The sequence below is a fragment of the Triturus cristatus genome, chromosome 12 (genome assembly GCF_964204655.1).
Source record: "Triturus cristatus chromosome 12, aTriCri1.1, whole genome shotgun sequence".
In the NCBI taxonomy this organism is placed as follows: domain Eukaryota; kingdom Metazoa; phylum Chordata; class Amphibia; order Caudata; family Salamandridae; genus Triturus; species Triturus cristatus.
The window spans coordinates 805198000-805218598 of record NC_140595.1 but is presented as its reverse complement, the minus strand read 5'-3'; the positions used below and the strand labels follow the sequence as shown (position 1 = coordinate 805218598).

General features: G+C 46.8%; 1 protein-coding gene across 1 annotated transcript in view; it reads left to right on the top strand.

Moving 5' to 3' along the window:
• The first annotated feature begins 13966 nt into the window (after positions 1 to 13966).
• The window catches only part of LOC146782913 (N-acetyllactosaminide beta-1,3-N-acetylglucosaminyltransferase 4-like), a 231286-nt gene continuing 224653 nt past the window's right edge, over positions 13967 to 20599 (top strand). The window contains exon 1 of the mRNA XM_085637673.1: positions 13967 to 14922. The gene's annotated coding sequence lies outside the window, so the exon portion shown is untranslated. The remainder of the gene's footprint in view (positions 14923 to 20599) is intronic.

Here is a 20599-nt window from a genome sequence, read left to right as displayed (position 1 = left end):
GAGTTATTTTTAATTGTCATAATAGTACTGTCAGTCTCTCCTCCTAGTCCATACCTCCCACCAAACTTTTCTTACCTGTGATTGATGATGAAATTCGGCACACTGCTGGCTGCATGGTTGGTTTCCCAAATTAACGGACAAGATGCCATTATTGTGGTGGTAGTAGTAGACACTGGCAATAGCATTTGAAAAAAGAAATAGAAAGTCACTTGACTGAGAGACTGTGGGAGGAGTAGTAGAACAGAACACAAAGTAAACTACAACATGGGTGGGCAAGCAGAAGAAGATCCTTGCCCTGCCTTAGTTGAAATTCAATTAGTGTTGCTTTCACCATATCTGCCCCAGCAAGCGTGTGATCAATTGGTGTACATTTAATGTAGTCATCACATCACACCTCAATAAATCACACAGCCCGGGGGAAGAGGGTTAGGGATTGATGAATGGATAGGAAGTGGGGTTTTGGGAAAGGTTTGAGAAAGAAAAACAGACAGTATGCATGGACACAACAAAAGTAAAACACAATCTTGTAAGACGACCATGATCCATTATCAAAGAAATCAAAGTATAAAGTGAGAAAAAGCAAATGCATGCATGCTGAGGAAGAGAACTTGATGGTTAATGATAATGAGTTGTACTTACTATAACTACTATTACCCAATGAGACAGTACTGTCAGGGAAGAAAATGAAATTCGCCTTGCCTGTCTGCCGCCCTCAGAGCTCAGACCGAACCCAATTACATGCTGTACCGGGCTTACTTTTATTTTTCAAGCTAGCAAAGGAAATTAAAAAATAGTTGTAGGGATCAATTACCAAACAAACCACAACACACAGTCGTAATGATTGAAGAGAAAAAAGCAATCAAATAAATTTAAAGACGAATGATGATACTAAAGTTACTGTATTATCGTGGTCCAAATGTGGAGTTGCATCATTCTCGTCATTCCTCTTGGTCCTCCCTTCCATGGACACTCCGTACATCAATCTTGGGTACCACTGCCTGCCTGATGCGGATTGGTAAGGTAAGTGTGAGTCGTTTTTCCAACTATAGCACAGGTTAAAGGCCGGCCTGTAAGTGTAGATGGAAAAACAAATGGGGTATTGAAAAATTACTGCATTTAAAACAATAAACTCAATTACAGTGGAGTGCAAGACGAGAAGAAAACACTCTGGAGAGAACACTTTCAGACTGAGGCAGCTTGGATAGGATACATAGTGTCTACTCTACAGCATTAAGGTACAACAACAACGGGACAGGACTCAGGAGCCAGCACAGCCACAGAACCGGAGAACCGCGGCACAGGCCAGGCACCCTACCCCTTACTTAAGCCAGAGAAATGTCATATCATGCACTGCAGCAACCTAGCATTTTCCAAATGAAGTGACTAAATCAATGCACCACTGTCCCTCATACCACTACACTCTACTCCAGTCCACACCACTACACGGATATCTAGCCTAGGTCTGCTGTGGTTCTTGTTCAAACTGTTTACCTTTTAAGTCAGCCCCTGAAACGCAGTTATTCCATCAATTTTCTCCGATCCAACTGACTGTGTGCAAAGATAGTATGCTCAGCAGCATCATGATGATGACCGTGTGGTACGTATTCTCCAACACCATCTCAGTCTGTAGTGACTGATTAAGTTTATAATATATTCCATATTACAAAATTGCAACGGATATTGGCCGGCACCTGCAGTGGTAGGAGTACAATGTGGTTACTTTTAAACAACAAGGAAACATTAACTTTCACCACACCTGAGTCACTTTTACTTTGTCGATAAACTAGTATAGTTCTACTTCATGCACAATTATTCGTAGTCAGCCAGCATCCAATGCAATGCATGCCACCATCATTCACAATAATCACTCATTACCTGTCTTGGTGTTCTCTTTGGCTGTCTGATCTGATGCCTGCCTAGCCTTCTGGCAGTCAGTGATGAGTTTCTTTCGGCTTGGAAACAAAATGGAATATAGCTGGAGTCACGTTTCACTTCTTATGGAGGGACTGTTAGAGGCAACATGTATTGTACTATTCTCCATCTCCATCCAATGCCTGGCTTGCTTGAAATGTACTTAGAACGAGAAAGGAAGATGGAGCAGGACCCTGAGGAGTGGAGTGGACAGTTATGCACAGACGTGCAACTCCAATAGGGAAATAAAAAGAGGAGACTGTTGATGGATTTGTTGTGATTAGATTTTGAACCAGAAAAACAGATACATAGTCACACACAAATAAAGGAAGGGAGAACAATTTGAAAGCCTAGTTGTCAGGGAAGAGGAGCTCGTCCTCAAACTCTGGTGGTTCGAACAGAAGTACGTCTAACAACCCACTACTTATGTCATCGAAGTCGCTCTCCTCTTCCTGCTGTGATTCACGTATTTTGTACTCCGGTGGTATAAAGTGTTGATTCATTTTGATCATGGTTAACCTCTCAACGCTTTTGGGCGAGAGACTGGTCCTTTTGACTGTAACAATGGCACCAGCAGCACTGAAAACACGCTCTGAAGAGACTCTTGCAACAGGACAAGCCACATACTTTATCGCCAGCCTGCTGAGCACTGGCCATTGGCTTCTTTTCCCATACCAATACACCAATGGGCTTTGCTCCATGAAGACCTCTGTTGTGTCATCTAGATAGGCCTGAACCATCCGCTCAATGTTCAGGGGTGCTCCGATTTGCTTGGCCTCTTTTGCCTTTGCATCAGTCATGGACGTACAAAACCCTTTCCGTAGAAACCAATCACCTGCCGTTTTTTAAAATTTGCCTGGTGATCCTGTTGGTGCTGTTGATGTTATTGCTGGCAGTGTTGTTGACTGCTGGGAGGCAAACGCACTGCTCTCGGCCTCTGAAGTAGAACTTGACTCTGGGTGCCCTGCAGTACTTTTTGTGCCCTGGGGGGGGCGGGCCTCTAATTAATATCCTTTCATTTTCAAAGTCAGTGGCTTCCTCAGCTATCAAAGTTTTGTACTGGGCAACATCCACTTCTGAAAAAGGAATTACTTCATTACTGCGCAGCAATAATTTGTAACGTGGATCCAAAATTGAGGCAGTAATGTAATGTGGATGTGACACAATGTTATTTTGAATCCTTGTATTGTCAGATAAGCGAACGACTAAGGTGTCTGCCAAATAATATGCGTCTACTTTGTCATCCACACCTGCGTACATTTCTGACACCTCCTTCAGCTCTTGCTCTAGCATGTACAACAATGGGATAGCTTGGCCCATAGTACAGTCCTCCCTGCTCACTTCACGTGTGAAGACCTCAAAAGGAAGTAGCATCTCTGTCAGGCATTTGACGAGGTCCCATTGGGCCATCTCAACTCTCATGCCTTTCACAGTAGGATCCCCTGACCTTTTCATGACATAAGCATTAAGTGGTATGTACTGCTCAAACAGACGCTCAAGCATGTAATACGTTGAGTTCCAACGTGTTGGCACCTCCTGGATGAGTGCTTTGACTGGCATTTTATGCTCACGTTGAATAACCCTCAGCTGCTTCCGGGCTTTAAGAGAATGGTTGAAATGTGTGCAAATTCTTCTGCAGGTGGTCAGTAAGCTGCTGACTTTGCTTTCATTTTTCAGAAAGTCTTGAACAACAATGTTAATGCAGTGTGCCAAACATGGGACCCTGAAATAGCCACCATCTTTCATGGCCCTAACTACATTACTGCCATTGTCCGTGGCAACAAAACCAATGGTAAGCCCTCTTGGTCGCAGCCACTCAAACACCTTGCTGTTAAACTCATCCAAAATGTTTGCAGCAGTATGGCTACAGTTGCATGTTTGCGAGTGTCTTTAAAAATCTCAGCGGTGTCAACAAGACCGTCAGATATCTTATCTTTAAAACCCGAAAAAGAGACCCAGTGTGCAGTGATGCACATGTAATCAGTGGCTTGGCAACTGGTCCACATGTCTGTTGTCTGGTGTATACTCTGAACAGCACTCTGTTTTAAGGCTTTTCCAAGCAATTCCAGCATGTTGTGATGTAGTGCTGGAACAGCAACTCTTGCGAAATAGTAGCGGCTGGGAACTCTCCATTTTGGGCAGATGGTGGTCAGAAATTCAAGAAAACCCACCCCTTCAACAAAAGAAAAATGGAAAAGGTCCAGTGCTAACATTTTAGCCAGCTTCGCATTGTACAAACGTGCTATTGGGTGGTTGCGTTCGTACTGCCCCTCCGGCCTACTAAACATGCTAAGAATGGTAGGCTGCATGGTATTCCTTCCTGTGGTCAACGTCGCACTTTTTGGGCCAGCAGTACTCCTTGGTGTCTGAGGCTGACTCTTACTCTTGTGCCAATGAGATGTGGCTGAGGATGTGGGCGTTACCACTGCAGTGCTGGGGACAGGACTACTCTGTGTACCACTAGCACAGAGAATGTCTCCCTCTTCTTCCTGTTCCTCCGTGAGCGGACTTTCTACTCGTTTATGCCCAACAGCAATGGTTCCAGTTTTTTTCATGAGACTAAGGTGCCCCTCCCACTGGATTGCGTGGTGTTTTTTTAGATGGGTCATTTGGCCTCCGGTACCATAGTTTGTACCAAGCTTACCACGACTAACAGAGGTATGACAAACGGAGCATATAGCAATGTTCTCCTCCTTTCCGCTAACCGTAAAGAAGTCCCACACTGGGGAGCTTAACTTTTGTCTCCTGCTGGAGGTGCCACTCCCACTTCCAATGCCGGATGAACTGGAGGGTGTGTGTTGAATTTGACTCTGTGCAGTACCACTACCTACTTCTGCTGAGGTGGTGCTTGTGCTGGATGTAGGACGCTGCCAGCCCTTTGCTAATGTAAATATGGAAGCTGGAGGTCGTGTTGGTGTTACCTGTGTTGGAGGTATGCGTGCTGCATCCTTCGCAGCCATTTTGGAAAGTGTAAAAATGTTGGTCTCCATCTCCTCAGGCCCGGGAGTGATGTTCGCGATGACTGGCTCATCATCATCATCATCATCCTCCTGCTCTTCTACATCAATCTCCATAAGTGTAAGGCTTTCTGGAACCTTCCTTTTCCCATGCCTGCTCTTGTGACGTGTTTCCCTCTCAGACTCAGTTTGTGGCTTCCAAGTGGCATCTAGATCATCAGTAGGGGGGCTTGGTGAAGAACTTGATGTACTAACCCTCCTTTTCCTTGCTGGGGATTTGGAAGCCACTGGAACTTCTAAAGGAGTGGCTTCCTCTTGTTCCTCTGCATGAGGCTCAATTTCCTGAACTGCCCCTACTTCGGGAGGAACTACAGGTACTATTGCAGGCAGTGGTTGCGGCTGTTGAACACTCATCTGGTGTGTCCCCTCCTGCGTTGATTGTGTACTACTTTGAGATAGCGATAAGTTTAGTTCAGGCTCAACATCACTGCTTTCCACCATAAGGCTGGCTACCTCTTCTACACTCATCTGCTTGGGCCTGGGTTGGTGGGTTGGGCCCACTGATGTGGAGGTGCTGCCCCCAGCTTGGCCCCCCGACACCGCTGCTGCAGGCGTCATTTTTGGTGTTCCAAAAAAGGTTTTGGGAGGCACACCAGACTTAAGTAACACTTCCTTCTTCTTCTGTTCCTTCTTCTCCATGGCAACTTTCTTGGTACTGGAGGACCTGCTACCTGCTTTCTTTGGGGGCATCTTCTTCAGATGTCAAAACAGCACTCAGTTGCATAAGTTGCAGAGATGCCTGGTCAGGTCAATCACACGTCACGTCGTGTGACTCGTGTACAGCAGCAGGACGTCGGTCTGGCACCACAACGGTCGATGATGATGATACACCTCCTCTGTCTTTTGTGCACCTAAAAGCAAAAAAGCCAGAAGAACATCAGTCAAAAGATCAATAATATAATATATAACTTATTAGTGTCTGGTGGGTGGTCACAATTAGTAAATTTTATGAAGTCAGTGAACAACAACAGTATAGTCAGCCATTAAAGAGGCTGACAATGCCAGGGATCCTGGTGTATTTGTACTGTGTACACTCAGGAAGAAGAATAGCAAAGAACAAAAACATAAATGTAGTCTAGCCTGTTTGCCCTAAATAAAAATGTATGCATCTTATGGAACGGATGCAGCATCAGGGAGCAACAACAACAAACATATACACATAAAAACTAAAGGCATTTATTTACAACACCCAAAAAGTGAAATCTACCCCCGAAAAAAAGTAAAGGCCACATTTTACAATTCCATCCAAAGCCATACATGATGTTGAAATTTAACGCACAACACAAAAACAGTTGTTTATATTCCATGCACCCATGATTGATGAGTAGTACCCTTGGGCCTACTGTACAACTAGGCCACAAGCTTGGAGGCCTATGGAAAAAGCTGGTACCACAAAATGGCCGCCACCACATGGCCAGGCCACTCACAAAAACAAGAAAAGGTCAGGAATACAAGACAGACAATGCAGGCCTATTGCAAAAGCACAATGCCTGCCTCCACAAAATGGCCGCCACACATGCTCAAGCCACCCACCACAATAATAACCAAAACGTGATAACAAAGGACAGGAACAGGAAGTTGTAGTGTCAGTGGAACTTACTTACTCTCATAAAAAATATTTTATAAAAAATAACAACTTCTCCGTGCTCCAAAACTACAGCTGAATGACAACCTGAGGAGTTTTTTTTAGCAAAATGCACAAAATCAGCGTTTTCGAGAGGGATTTATGTTGCTCGCGAGATATTGTTTGCCAGATTGCAAATGCTTTGTGTTCGGGATCGCGAAATTGTACAAAAATGCTTTATCGCGTGCGCGAACACGCATATTGAGAGCGCGAAAATGCCGAAAACTGTAAGTCCGCGTTTTCGCGCTGTGCAGAGTTACCGAAAGTACGCGAGCTGAATCCCTAGGGTTACCTACTGGCTGAAAAGCCCTATTTATGTAACACACCCAAAAACTGCTATCCCACCCCAAAAAAAATCTTTTGCAATGAAACCCAAAGCCATACACGGTGTAAAAAAATAATTCAACACACAACACAAAATGTAAGTTGAAATAATGCACCAAAGATTTGAGGATGACTACCTCTGGGCAAACTGGCAGACTAGGCCACAAGCTTGGAACAGTCAATGTAAGCCTATGGCAAATGCACAATCCCTGCCTTCACAAAATGGCCGCCACACACATGGCCAGGAGGACACAACAAAAACAAGCATAAGCCAAGGGGAACAAAGAAAAGAAATGCAGGCCTTTATGGAAAAAGAAGCACACACTACTAAACTACCACCACAAAATTGCCACAAGCCACATGTGCACTCACAGTCACAACAGGCCATGGAAAAAAATGAACTGAAGCAGGCCTATAATAGATGAGGGGACAAAGGAGGCCTGCTAGACAACACAGCTTTAATCCAAAAATGAAAATCAACAGGGCTACGAAAGGATTGGAAAGAAGTTACACATCAAGCACACACATCCAACAAAGGTATTTCACACACACACACACACACACACACCAACAGTCAAATACTCCACAGCCACATTTAGCATTTCAATCCTATGCCATCCACGCCCAACATGATGTTGAAAATTCTACAGATACCACGAAACATGGACCCATGGGTACCCTACTGGCAGAAATTGCAGAGAAAAACAACTAGGCCCCTATTGAAAGTACAGGCCACCCGCCACAACAATAATTAAAAAAAACAATGAAAATCCCAGAAAAATGTAGGTACACAAACAAGCCCCAATGAAACAAACACACCAATTCTCCAACTTACTTGTAGTAAATTAAATCTCAAATCAAAAAGTCCTCAAATCCAATCCAATGGTATGATGCAGCAGACAGACACAAAAAATGAACCTTCCAGCTCCAAATCCAAATGAAAGTGAACAGCACATGCACAAAGCACTGGGAGGAGCCTGCTGGACAGGAACAGGAAGATGTAGACACAGGGGCACTTCCTTCCGCTTTAAAAAAAGAGTTAAAAACATTAAAGGACTCCTCCTTACACAAAAGACTACAGCAAAATCACAATCTGAGGAGTTTTTCTGAGCAAAATGATCATTTTAGAGAAGGTTTTATGAAGCTCGCGAGATATTCTTCGCCAGATTGTAGTTTTTGCATGTTCGGGATCGCGATCTTACCAAGACAGCCGCCGGAAGCCTGCTCGCGCGCCCGAGTGACGTGTTCGCGATCGCACACTCTCGCAGGCTTGGGAAGCCATATTACAAATCTCGTGGCGCTCGCGAACAGACAGAAAAGCAAGTTGGCGATCGCAGAATCACGGTAAGACGTTACAGCGCATGCGAGAATGAATATTGAGCGCGCGAGAAAGCAAAACTACTACGCTACGCGCTAGATTGCGAAGCAATCTGCAACTTCGCGCTCTACGCGAATCGCGAAGTAACCTAAACTTCGCAAGCTCTGCGAACGGAGCGTAGTTCAACGCCCAGGCTTAGTCCTGACACATGAGCCTGCGTTGCTGGGATTCAACGTAGGTGGTCTTTACTAAACCCTTTCGTATCCTAATTTAGTTTAAAGCCGTCAAAATAATCAAGCAAAGGGTCATACAAAAAGAGTCATCGTCCACTGCTACAAAATGCAGAGTGGTGTAATCACTGCTCTCAGCCTAACCTCATTCAGGTCATGTGTTCTGAGGGATATCCTTTAACCTAATGCTGGCTCTATTAATCAGAGCAATCAGTGTACTTCAGGATTCGAATGCAGGGAGAATGCGGAGTACTTTAAGCCAGTTTCTTTGGTCCGAATCAGGGTTACGTATTTTTAGTACAGGATAAAGTAATCTGTGTGCACCCCGTTTTGCAGAGTCCTTTAATCTACATATTTAGGAATCAAATGCAGACTGAACACGTCGAAGAAAGATGAAATGCATAGGGCATGTGTTGAAGAACGACGACACAGCACCTGCTATGTGGCTCCTTGTGCTAGACTCCCCCCGTCTGCTCAGAAGCTCCCAATACTCCTACCTCTACTACATTTGAAGGAGGCTTGCACCGCTCAGGCCTGTGTTCTAATTCTGTGTATGTAAAAAGGCTTGCACCGCTCAGACCTGCGTTCTAATTCTGTGTATTTGTGTATGTAAAAAGGCTTGCACCGCTAAGGCCTGCGTTCTAATTTTGTGTATGTAAAAAGGCTTGCACCGCTCAGGCCTGCGTTCTAATTCTGTGTATGTAAAAAGGCTTGCACCGCTCAGGCCTGTGTTCTAATTCTGTGTATGTAAAAAGGCTTGCACCGCTAAGGCCTGTGTTCTAAGTCTGTGTATGTAAAAAGGCTTGCACCGCTAAGGCCTGCGTTCTAATTTTGTGTATGTAAAAAGGCTTGCACCGCTCAGGCCTGCGTTCTAATTCTGTGTATGTAAAAAGGCTTGCACCGCTCAGGCCTGTGTTCTAATTCTGTGTATGTAAAAAGGCTTGCACCGCTAAGGCCTGTGTTCTAAGTCTGTGTATGTAAAAAGGCTTGCACCGCTCAGGCCTGTGTTCTAATTCTGTGTATGTAAAAAGGCTTGCACCGCTAAGGCCTGCGTTCTAATTCTGTGTATGTAAAACGGCTTGCACCGCTCAGGCCTGCGTTCTAATTCTGTGTATGTAAAAAGGCTTGCACCGCTAAGGCCTGTGTTCTAATTCTGTGTATGTAAAAAGGCTTGCACCGCTAAGGCCTGTGTTCTAATTCTGTGTATGTAAAACAGCTTGCACCGCTCAGGCCTGTGTTCTAATTCTGTGTATGTAAAAAGGCTTGCACTGCTCAGGCCTGCGTTCTAATTCTGTGTATCTGTGTATGTAAAAAGGCTTGCACCGCTAAGGCCTGTGTTCTAATTCTGTGTAAGTAAAAAGGTTTGCACCGCTAAGGCCTGTGTTCTAATTCTGTGTATGTAAAACAGCTTGCACCGCTCAGGCCTGTGTTCTAATTCTGTGTATGTAAAAAGGCTTGCACCACTCAGGCCTGCATTCTAATTCTGTGTATCTGTGTATGTAAAAAGGCTTGCACCACTAAGGCCTGTGTTCTAATTCTGTGTATGTTAAAAGGATTGCACCGCTCAGGCCTGCGTTCTCATTCTGTGTATGTAAAAAGGCTTGCACCGCTAAGGCCTGCGTTCTAATTCTGTGTATGTAAAAAGGCTTGCACCGCTCAGGCCTACGTTCTAATTTTGTGTATGTAAAAAGGCTGGCACCGCTAAGGCCTGCGTTCTAATTCTGTGTATGTAAAAAGGATTGCACTGCTCAGGCCTGTGTTCTAATTCTGTGTATGTAAAAAGGCTTGCACCGCTCAGGCCTGTGTTATAATTCTGTGTATGTAAAAAGGCTTGCACCGCTAAGGCCTGTGTTCTAGTTCTGTGTATGTAAAAAGGCTTGCACCGCTCAGGCCTGCGTTCTAATTCTGTGTATATAAAAAGGCTTGCACCGCTCAGGCCTGCGTTCTAATTCTGTGTATGTAAAAAGGCTTGCACCGCTCAGGCCTGTGTTCTAATTCTGTGTAAGTAAAAAGGCTTGCACCGCTAAGGCCTGCGTTCTAATTCTGTGTCTGTAAAAAGGCTTGCACCGCTAAGGCCTGTGTTCTAATTCTATGTATGTAAAAAGGGTTGCACCGCTAAGGCCTGTGTTCTAATTCTGTGTATGTAAAACAGCTTGCACCGCTCAGGCCTGTGTTCTAATACTGTGTATGTAAAACGGCTTGCACCGCTCAGGCCTGTGTTCTAATTCTGTGTATGTAAAAAGGCTTGCACCGCTCAGGCCTGCGTTCTAATTCTGTGTATGTAAAAAGGCTTGCACCGCTCAGGCCTGCGTTCTAATTCTGTGTATGTAAAAAGGCTTGCACCGCTCAGGCCTGCGTTCTGTTCTGTCTATGTGAAAAGGCTTGCACCGCTCAGGCCTGCGTTCTAATTCTGTGTATGTAAAAAGGCTTGCACCTCTCAGGCCTGCGTTCTAATTCTGTGTATGTAAAAAGGCTTGCACCGCTAAGGCCTGCGTTCTAATTCTGTGTATGTAAAAAGGCTTGCACCACTAAGGCCTGCGTTCTAATTCTGTGTATGTAGAAAGGCTTGCACCGCTAAGGCCTGTGTTCTAATTCTGTGTATGTAAAACGGCTTGCACCGCTAAGGCCTGTGTTCTAATTCTGTGTATGTAAAACGGCTTGCATCGCTAAGGCCTGTGTTCTAATTCTGTGTATGTAAAAAGGCTTGCACCGCTAAGGCCTGTGTTCTAATTCTGTGTATGTAAAAAGGCTTGCACCGCTAAGGCCTGTGTTCTAATTCTGTGTATGTAAAAAGGCTTGCACCGCTAAGGCCTGTGTTCTAATACTGTGTATGTAAAACGGATTGCACCGCTCAGGCCTGTGTTCTAATTCTGTGTATGTAAAAAGGCTTGCACCACTCAGGCCTGCGTTCTAATACTGTGTATGTAAAAAGGCTTGCACCGCTCAGGCCTGCGTTCTAATACTGTGTATGTAAAAAGCCTTGCACCGCTCAGGCCTGCGTTCTAATACTGTGTATGTAAAAAGGCTTGCACCGCTCAGGCCTGCGTTCTAATTCTGTGTATGTAAGGGCGCGTGTAATGTTGCTGCTTATGCCGTACCTGCTCAACATCTGTCCGTGCTTTGTCACTTGTGTGGCCATGTAGGTTTGTGGTGCTAGAGACCATGTTCCTCTACTTCTTGCTCTGGGGTGAAGTGGCAATTCTGCTGAAACTCTGCCCACTGCGATTGCTCACACTGTACCTGTTCAGGGTATACCCTACACAGCAGCTGCAAGTGCAGTGAAACTGGAAAATGTGTTTATTTATGTAAGCATTCGTTCACTAGTATAGGTATCTTGGCGCTAGGAACCGCAGTCAAGAGCTGAAAACAGGGGGGCAGTGGTTGGTTTTTTAGGGGGTTGGGGTGGGAGGGCAAAGCTTTAAGTGGGCCGGATGTCACCAGCAGTTTTTTAAAGGGGGCATCGAAACGTGTCTCTATCGGGCTCTGTTTTGTGCCCTGGCCCTGACTGCAGCGACAGCAGGCACGTCGATGTGCGCTGCTCACTTCTCACTAGTGGAGGTTAGGGCATGACGTCATGCCAGGTGAGCGTTGTAGGGGAAGGGAAATCCTTTAAAGAGAGTCATTTCCTCTCTGGACTTCCCTTCTCTTTTTGAAAATCAGGAGCAGCAACATTGTTTTGGTGTCACCAGGACTTTAAGTGGAAGTTTTTTCAATATTATCTAAAGCCATAGTTGCTGCTTATTTATCTTATGCAGCTAACAACTATTGACAAAGCAAATAGTCCTGACTTGTTATAGATATGATGTTACTTGTTGAGACATATATCTGGATGCCATGACAAATAGCAAAATACAAGTCCAGCGGCACACTATGCTAAGCGCAGGTTTCTAGCTTAGGTGTTTTTAAGCAACGCCCTTAATTACATTGGCCACACACCTTTGAGAGACCCCACCCGTTTTTTTCATCCCACTTAAAGCCCGGGGGGAGGGAGGGGGGAGTCTTCTTCCAGGGAAGCTAGAGCTCCTTCTCTTTTACTGTACCTGTTGTGTACTTAAGCAAAGCAGCTGCATTACCTGTTCTGTGTGTCACTGAAGCGAATTGCCAGGTCCAGCCGGGAAAGCCGACACGACACTGACTTTGAGTATGAACCTCTCTTACAGGCACTTCTTTTATGAAACCCTACAATAAACCGGCAGCAGGAAGGGGGCAAGGATTTTCTGTGCTACTGGAAAATAGCATTTTGCCATTAGCATGAACCCTGTTCGGTAAATAGGAGCCTATGTTCCTACATTTTCTTGTTATTTGTTGGTGGAGCCCTAACTTACTGCCTTACCTCAGCTATAGAAAGCGCTATTTCCAGGGCTTTAAGTGGGCCGGGTCTCTGTGGCTTCCAGCGCCTTGTCAGAAAGTAATATGAGCTATTTAAATTCGGAAACGAATGCACAAGTGTAGGAGAGGAGGATCTGCACTTATGTTGCCCTCACTTTTTTTCTGATGTTAACACTGGTTTCTGGCTATAGTCTGGCTGGGTCCCGCTAATCAGGGCCCCAGTCTCTCTGTTCTCTCTAAACAACTTGGCATGCATATTAGATGCACTAGTGATTGGATACTGTGGTACCTTATGAGCTCCTAGTATATGGTACCCTAGGTACCAAGGGCATAGGTACTTCACAAGCCTACCAGGGGCTGAATCATGTATTATGCCACCCCTGGGAAGCAGACTAAATCTGACACCACAGGCCTGCTTCTACAGCCTGCGTGAGGTAGTGTTAGCACTCCTCACTGAGGTATAGGTTCCTATATCTCACCATACACACACATATAAACCTATAAGTCACCCCTAAGGCAGGCCCTATAAATCCTGAGGGCAGGGTGCTTGGTTTACAATGTGAGGGGGTGCCTCTGAATGAGCAGGACCCCTCTGCAGCTGGCAGAGTCTATTCTCTGTGGCTGTTTGTGGATGCGGTTAAACCATATACTCTTAAGTGCATTATAATGCTAACTTTGGAATGACTGCATCAAAACATGTTGTGTTTGGTGTCAAACAACTTGGAATCATACCCCCACACCAGTAACTGGTGTGGGAGTATGATCCCACCTTTCTAGAGGGGACGACATGTACCCACTGTGGAAACACGGTAGAAATCTGAAAGAGCCCTGGCATCACAAAATGGAAGCCACCAGCACAGACACTGGGCTGCCCTTCTGCTGATGACTGAAACTCGCAGTGGAGGAGGCCCAACAAGAGGCATCCTGTCACAGGGAGGTGTCACCTCCTTCCAGACCGGATTTAGTGTATTGGGGCCGGGTGTGTGCACTCCTACAGTGCTTTGAAGTCCTGCACTGTGGGAGCAGTAGGCTCCTCTGTGCATATGCCAGCTCAAACCGGTTCAGCGGCTACATCTCCCTGCTCTCGCATGAAACTGGACAAAGAGAAGTGGGTGTAACCACCCCCTACCCTGACCCTCCCAGAGGAGTGGTCATAAAGCTAGTCCCTCCCTTTCTTTTAGTATAAGATAGGGAACCCTTGCCATTGCAAACTAGATATCCCTGGACGACGCTTTACAAGAAGAATCCTGGTCCTTTGATGTTCCACTACCTTTGGAAGACGGAGGAGTGACTCCCCTGCTTGGCAGGCACCAAAACTTTGAATCAACGGTCGCAAACTTTCCCGCTCCCGTTGGAGCCCGAAGTCCCTGCAGCTCTGGAAGTGGATCTCCTGACTTCTCGACGGCCATTGAGAGTCCCCAGCAGAGCTGAGGCGAGTGGACCCCACGAGTGATGTGGAACAGCAATACCCGGGTACCGTGCACTATTGTCGAGTGCAACCCCTTCTCGACGTTCTATGAACTTGTGCTTTGGATCATTTGTGGCCCAAGCTTCCAGCAGGTAGTGCACCATAAATCAGAGGCCTACCCCGTCTCTAGTGACCGTGGGCTCCTGTGAAGCATTTCCACACAAGGGGTCTTTGCGATCCCTTGCCCGTTGTCTTGTGGGTCCCCTGAATACTTTCTGATCAAACCAAAGGACTCCCCTGGTTGCTCCAGGCCTGCCCTCACTTACCCGCGCTAGGTGAGTACCTCAGATCTTGCTGGTCTACACCATTGACTTAATTCACTTTTCATGAAACTTGCTGTTGCTAAGGGTTGTTAACAACTCAGTCAGCTGCAGACGTTGTGGGACACTCCGAATCCAGCTGCTGGACATCGTCAATCCCTCCTGGTCCTCCTGAGCGAAGAGTCAAAACACCCTTGATCACCTGAAATCACCCGACATCCATGAGCATCCATCATCCTGGCCCCGGGTCACTGGCAAGTGACTGTGCACACTGTCCCTTTGCTTTCAGGTCATCTTCATCTTGAATCCAGCCTTGGATTCCACTGGACACTTCTTCAGTCTTCGCAAGCAGCAAATCTTCTTTGGCAGCTGTGGAATGGAGCTGCGGCTGTTATGATGCACAGAGATAACAAACTGATTGTAAGCTGCAGCTCACAGCAGGTATGGTAAATGTATGTCTCGTATGATAGGTTTTTTATATGAAGCGATATTGAACATGTAGATTCACTGCGATGGTTTTGAGAACTCAATGAAAAGACACACATGGAGTGAAATAAATGCCAGCTCCCTGCAAATTGAGCGTTAATTTTTTAGTTGTTGGACACAGGTGACACGGGATACAAAAGCAGCTGTGTTCTAATTACGTCCATAAATATTACCTATTGTCCTGTCTAACGTGCAGTTGATTTTTAATTACAGATCCAGGAAATGATTATTTTCAAATTTGCATAATTACGTCTTGAGAAAAAGGGAAAACCCTGGCTGAGATCACTCAACTCCCCAGGCACCTACTTCCTGCCAATGCACACGCTGAATTCTCATACACGTAGAGATACACATTTGGGGATTATCAGATCAAAACGGCGATATGTCCAGAGCGGTGCAGGGGCCCATTAAATGCATGTCTCTCGTGCTGAAAAAAAACCCTTTACAAACGGATAGTACCCGTGGGAGGTTAGTTTCATTACTCCCTGATGTGCTAAGAACGGTGACGTCACACCCTGCAGGGCAGGAGCATTGCACAGAATGTTGGTGCCCTGAGCAGATGAGACAGCATTTATTGAGACATCAGATTGCACCAACGGAGATGAAACACTCATTTGCTCCTTTCTGCCATGGTAATTAATACCTGTTAACCCAGAATAAGTCGGCACACTCCGAAAATATGAGATCAAAATTCTAGTCTTTATTAATATGTTTTTTAAAGGTTAAATAATTTATTATATCTCTTAGCATGGCGAAGATAAGAGGTAAGAAGTTTTCGTAATAACAGGGACGGGGTGCCTGTAGAATAGTTGTGCTTCAGTTCAGTTCCAGTTAACAGTTGCACGTGTTTCATGAGAATAGTTCCCTCTTGTATTTTAGATGAGTGCTATATCGCTACGGTACACAGCATTGAAATTCCATGGGTCAATACTATGAACTAATAGTGCATGATGCGTCAACCACATCTTTATTCCGAGGTTCGTGGCTCGCGCACTAATCAAGATGGCGGCGATTTTGCGGAGCATGTTTATGATTTGAGCCATGACAAGGTTACGGCGTCCTCCAATTGAGCCGCTGCAGATGTTCGCCACAGTTTCTTGAATGCAGAGCTCTTTCTGCATCCTGTTTTCATGGACCCGAAGCATAGCTGGCAAGTTTAGAGATTGCCTATGAGTGCCTTTTCCAAGGTTTCAGGGTTCTTATGAGTGACGAACAAATGTGTGACACTTAGAGTGACACTTTCTCACATGTTGAACAAATCAATGAACTCAAAACATTTGCAAAAATATCTCTTAAGCATGGTGTGTGGTGGCACACTGTCAGTTACAGGCAGCACGTTTTCCCATTGTAATGGCCACTCAGTTTGCAAAAATAGTTTTACTGCTAAAGCTACTTACTGCACAAGCTTGTTTTGCACTTTGCGTCTTTCCAGTTTCTCCTAAATTGATTTTGAACTCAAGTGTATTGAACTATCTAGTAAATCCATAAGAATCTTATAAAAAGACTAGTTTCAGTAGCACAAAGTGTCTTGTGATTTACCAGTGTTTCAAATGCAATTTTAAGGCTTACTTAGGCAGACCGGTAGGTGCGCATTATTAAATATGTTCCCTTCCAGCACACATAATTGGCAAAAATAGCAAGTCTGTGCCAAGTGGGAATTGGCAAGTCTGTGGTTCCTCCCCCATCCCCTAGCCACAGTGCCAAAGAACTTGGGTGTAAAATGTGATCAACAACTCATCTTCCTACCCCAGGCTGATGCTGTTGTGGGCTCGTGTTGTGTGTTTTTGCAGTCCCTCAAGAAATTACTTTATTTTGCCGATTTACTCCTAGAGAATTGTGGTCGATGTTCTTATCACTTGAAAGATGGATTACGCAAAAAGCCCTTCTCTGGGCCTTCCGGAAGACTTAATTTAGCACTGCGGGTGGTGGCTGCTCACCTCTTATTAAACAAGCATAGCCAATAGGGACCTTTTAAGTGCTTAGCCATGCCGCTCTGAGTACTGGCCTACTCTTGGGTCTTGTAGTCCTGGTGCATCACAGGGAGCCCATGGTAACGGAGAGCCCCAGATTTAAGCATGTGTCCCTAGTAAGGCGCATGGTGATTGCCCTTTCCCTTGCCATCCAGAGCAGTTTGTGTGATGTAAATGAGAGGGGGACATGAGAACCCCGAAACAATTTGTTTTTTAAATTTCTCCTTGATTTCGTCTCCTGGAGGCTCCCAGAAAGGGGAAGGTGTGACCAGGGGTGCTTATGAGGTGGCACCGGGCCCAGTATGTCTGGCTGCGGGTTTTGTGTTTGTCACTTTGTGAGTAAATCGAGTATTTCACATCTGCTTGCAGCTGCAGCGGTCTCTGTATACTTTTTTGTTTATAGGTCTTTAAGCCTAAACAAATGTTTGTGACTCGTGCTTTATGTGTGTACTTGAAAGAGTTTGAGTGTGTGTTTGTACTTGTATTGGGGTAAAGTTGATGGATATAACGATGTTATTACAGATCCTGTCATAATACTTTTGCAAGTGCTTTATCAACCTTCCTGCTTCCTCAAATTTGCTTGAAAAGGCTCCATTTATCCACTCTTTTTTCAAAATGTTCTCGGAGGAGTTGTTAGGGCTCGCTCGCTCGCCTCAGTGCAGTACCATGATAACTTTACGGCTCTCCACTTTCAAATGTCACCAGCCGCCACTGCCTAACTGTACACTTCTAAGCCCATTCGTAAAATGTCTTTAGTCATAACATTGCAGGTTGTAAACACTAGGATACAGGCTAGGGCAGGTGTTGAGCCTTAAGGATGTTGAACACAACACTAATGGCGAATGGTGCATTGGGAGTCACGTGAGGCTGGTTGCACTGTACACAACTGCATAGGATTTGAAGACTACATTTCCAGGCAGGACACAGCCCTGTTGCCTCCAGCCTGCCGCCTCGCGCAGGATGCTCGCACGTGCTCACAGCTGGCTGGCTCTGTTGGACTCCTGAGGGAACCAGCAAGAGCGGGTTGTGAATTGTCTCAGCAGCAGGCAGCACGTTTGGAAAGTGTGGCTGCAGCAGTGCGCATGCACCCTGCAAGGGAGGGGCTGGAAAGGCCCTTCTCACTTGTTATTGGGGGGTGGTCTTGCCCCGCTGCCTCTAGATACGACACGGGCCTGTCTTCCATCAGGGTGGAAGTGAACTCGGTCTCACCGGTCCTTTGCCGATTCTCAGTGGGTGTTTGTGTCTGCAGGGCTGAGCGTGGTCTTACTGTGGCAGCTTCAAGGTGTTGTCGGGGGCGCAGTATTTGTGACTCAGAAGTGCCCCACCCTCCAGGGGGCCTCCATGCAGCCTAAGTTCTGTGCATGTCGGTGAGGTAAGGGGGGTCACCACGTTCTGCAGGGGGCCCATCGTACTTTATGCCATTGAGTGTTGGGTCCCCAGGAGTGTTGTGTATTATTTTGTTGTGTGCTAGTTTGGGAGGCTACTTATCACACCAGTGCTCCAAATATGGCATTTACATCCGGGTTATCATCGCACAGGGGTGCAGCTACCATGGAGTTATAAGTGGGGGGAGGGGCGGGGTGCCCTGTGTCTTTCTCCTATCATCAAGCCCCACGCTATGAAGCATAGCGGCAAGAAAAGTAGCGATAACCCCTGTTATCGCTACTTTCCTTACGCCTGCTTCAGGACTGACTTAGCCATGATATCCTATGGAAGGTGGATATCATGTCTATGTATGTGAGGCCCTATCAGCAAGCTATCCCCAAACTTCGTGAGATTATTGCTGGGTTTCCAGCGATAATCTCACATTTGGCAGTTAGCATTAGGATTTTTATCGCTTTTGAGATAAGCGTTGCTAATGGCACGCTATCTCAGCGATAAAAATCCACGTTAGCCGGCGATAATTATCCTAGCGCTAAGTGCGCTTAGTGATAATTATCGCCGGTTGTTGCTGATATGCCACTAAATGTTTATGACCATGGTTAAGGTTCTATGGGGCATATTATCAAGCACAGCGTTAAAATTATCGCCGCTTTAGCGGCAGAAAACTGTAGCTAAAGCGGCGATAATGGGCTTGATAATATGCCCTGGAGAATTCCAATAGAAGCCCATGTTGACACCAGAACATGGGCTTCTATGGGAATTCTCAATAATTTTAACTCCATTTCTTGATAATATGCCCCTTTGTATTTATTGACAATCCTTACAACCGCCCTGAGCAGGACAAGAGGGTCTTCGCTTTCATACTCGGACATGTGAGTTTTCATAGCAGGCCTCGCTGAGGGCAGTGCCCCCCTAGCAGCTGGTCGACCCCTCTCAGAAGGCCGCCTGTGTGGGTATCTTTAGCTCTCTCCGGGGCACGCACAATGGTGCCTCTGTGGCTGTTTCAAGGGCGTGGGTGCACTTTTATTTTTTGGGCAGAACTCCCGGGAACAGCATCTGGTAGGGAGGCTGCTAGTGCCTGCTGTGGCGGAAGAAGCGGGTGGTGCCCTGCTGGCAGGGCTAATTCGGGCACGGTGCCCCTGCCTTCTGAGGGTGCGGGCGGGCCCTGGGGTGCAGAACCCCACGCCCAAAGGGGGAGCAGACGCCTGCTTGCTGGAGGGAGCGTAGTCTGGGTGGCGTGAGCAGCGCGTGAACAGGGGCTGTGGGAAGCAGCAGTCCTCAAAACCTACCCTACCCCGACCCCAGATCCACTCTCAGGGGGGCGGGTGCCGAGGGAAGCCAGCGAACGTCACTCCTAGGGCCGCTGCACGGCAGCAGCATCATAGTACTAGTTGTCGGCTTTCCCTGAACAGGTGCATTCTGGGAGATGTAGTCTCTGATTCCATTGGCTGACCCAACGCGTCTCTTGTTATTCTCTGTTCCCCCATTAAAGGGTGAGTACACGCCGGAGCATCACGTAAGGTTCACTGTTTGGACAGATCGTCGCCTGGTCCATCCGAGCCATCTGCAACCGGCCCCCGACCCCCCTCAACAAGGTTCAACAATCACCGGGGCGCTAGGGTGCTGAGGGCGGCTGGGAGCTCCGACCTGAAGAATGCGATCAAGGAGAGGGGCGTGGTGGAGGCTGACTGAGGGCAGTAAAGGAATGAGGTGAAGGAAGCAGGAGGCACAGGTCTGCAGGAATGCCGCTGACCGCGGCACCCGCAGGGGGCCAATAGAGCGGTCGGCGCTCTAGTGTCGTCTGGGCACCAGAGCCCCTCCCCGCCCCCCCTTGGGGGCAGGGACTCCGGTGAGTCCCCCCTCTTCCTCCCTGGGCGTGATGCGATGGGCGTCACTTCTGGGGGCATTTTGGCCTGAGGGGAGGCTATATAGCCCTCCCCACCATGAGGTTGACCTCTTTGCCACGCTCGCCGCATTTGCGCCGGACACGACGTCTAGTGGGTTACTACCCTTGTCGCTGTTTTCACGCCATCTGGTTGTTCCCTTGGTCGGGTACGGGAGCTCTTGATGCGGTGAGTCCTTAGCAACCCCCCCTCCTCTTACTGGCGAGTGTGACCAACACCCGGTCATCGCCACGGTTGGGTGCCTGCATGGAGGGAGAGGGGGCAACACTCCCTGTATGGATCTCCCCCCCCCCCCGCGGGGGCATGTATCTCGGCTAGAGGGACGTTTAAGGCAGAATTGGTTAGTGGCTGGCCCTGCCGCATGGAGGCTGCGCG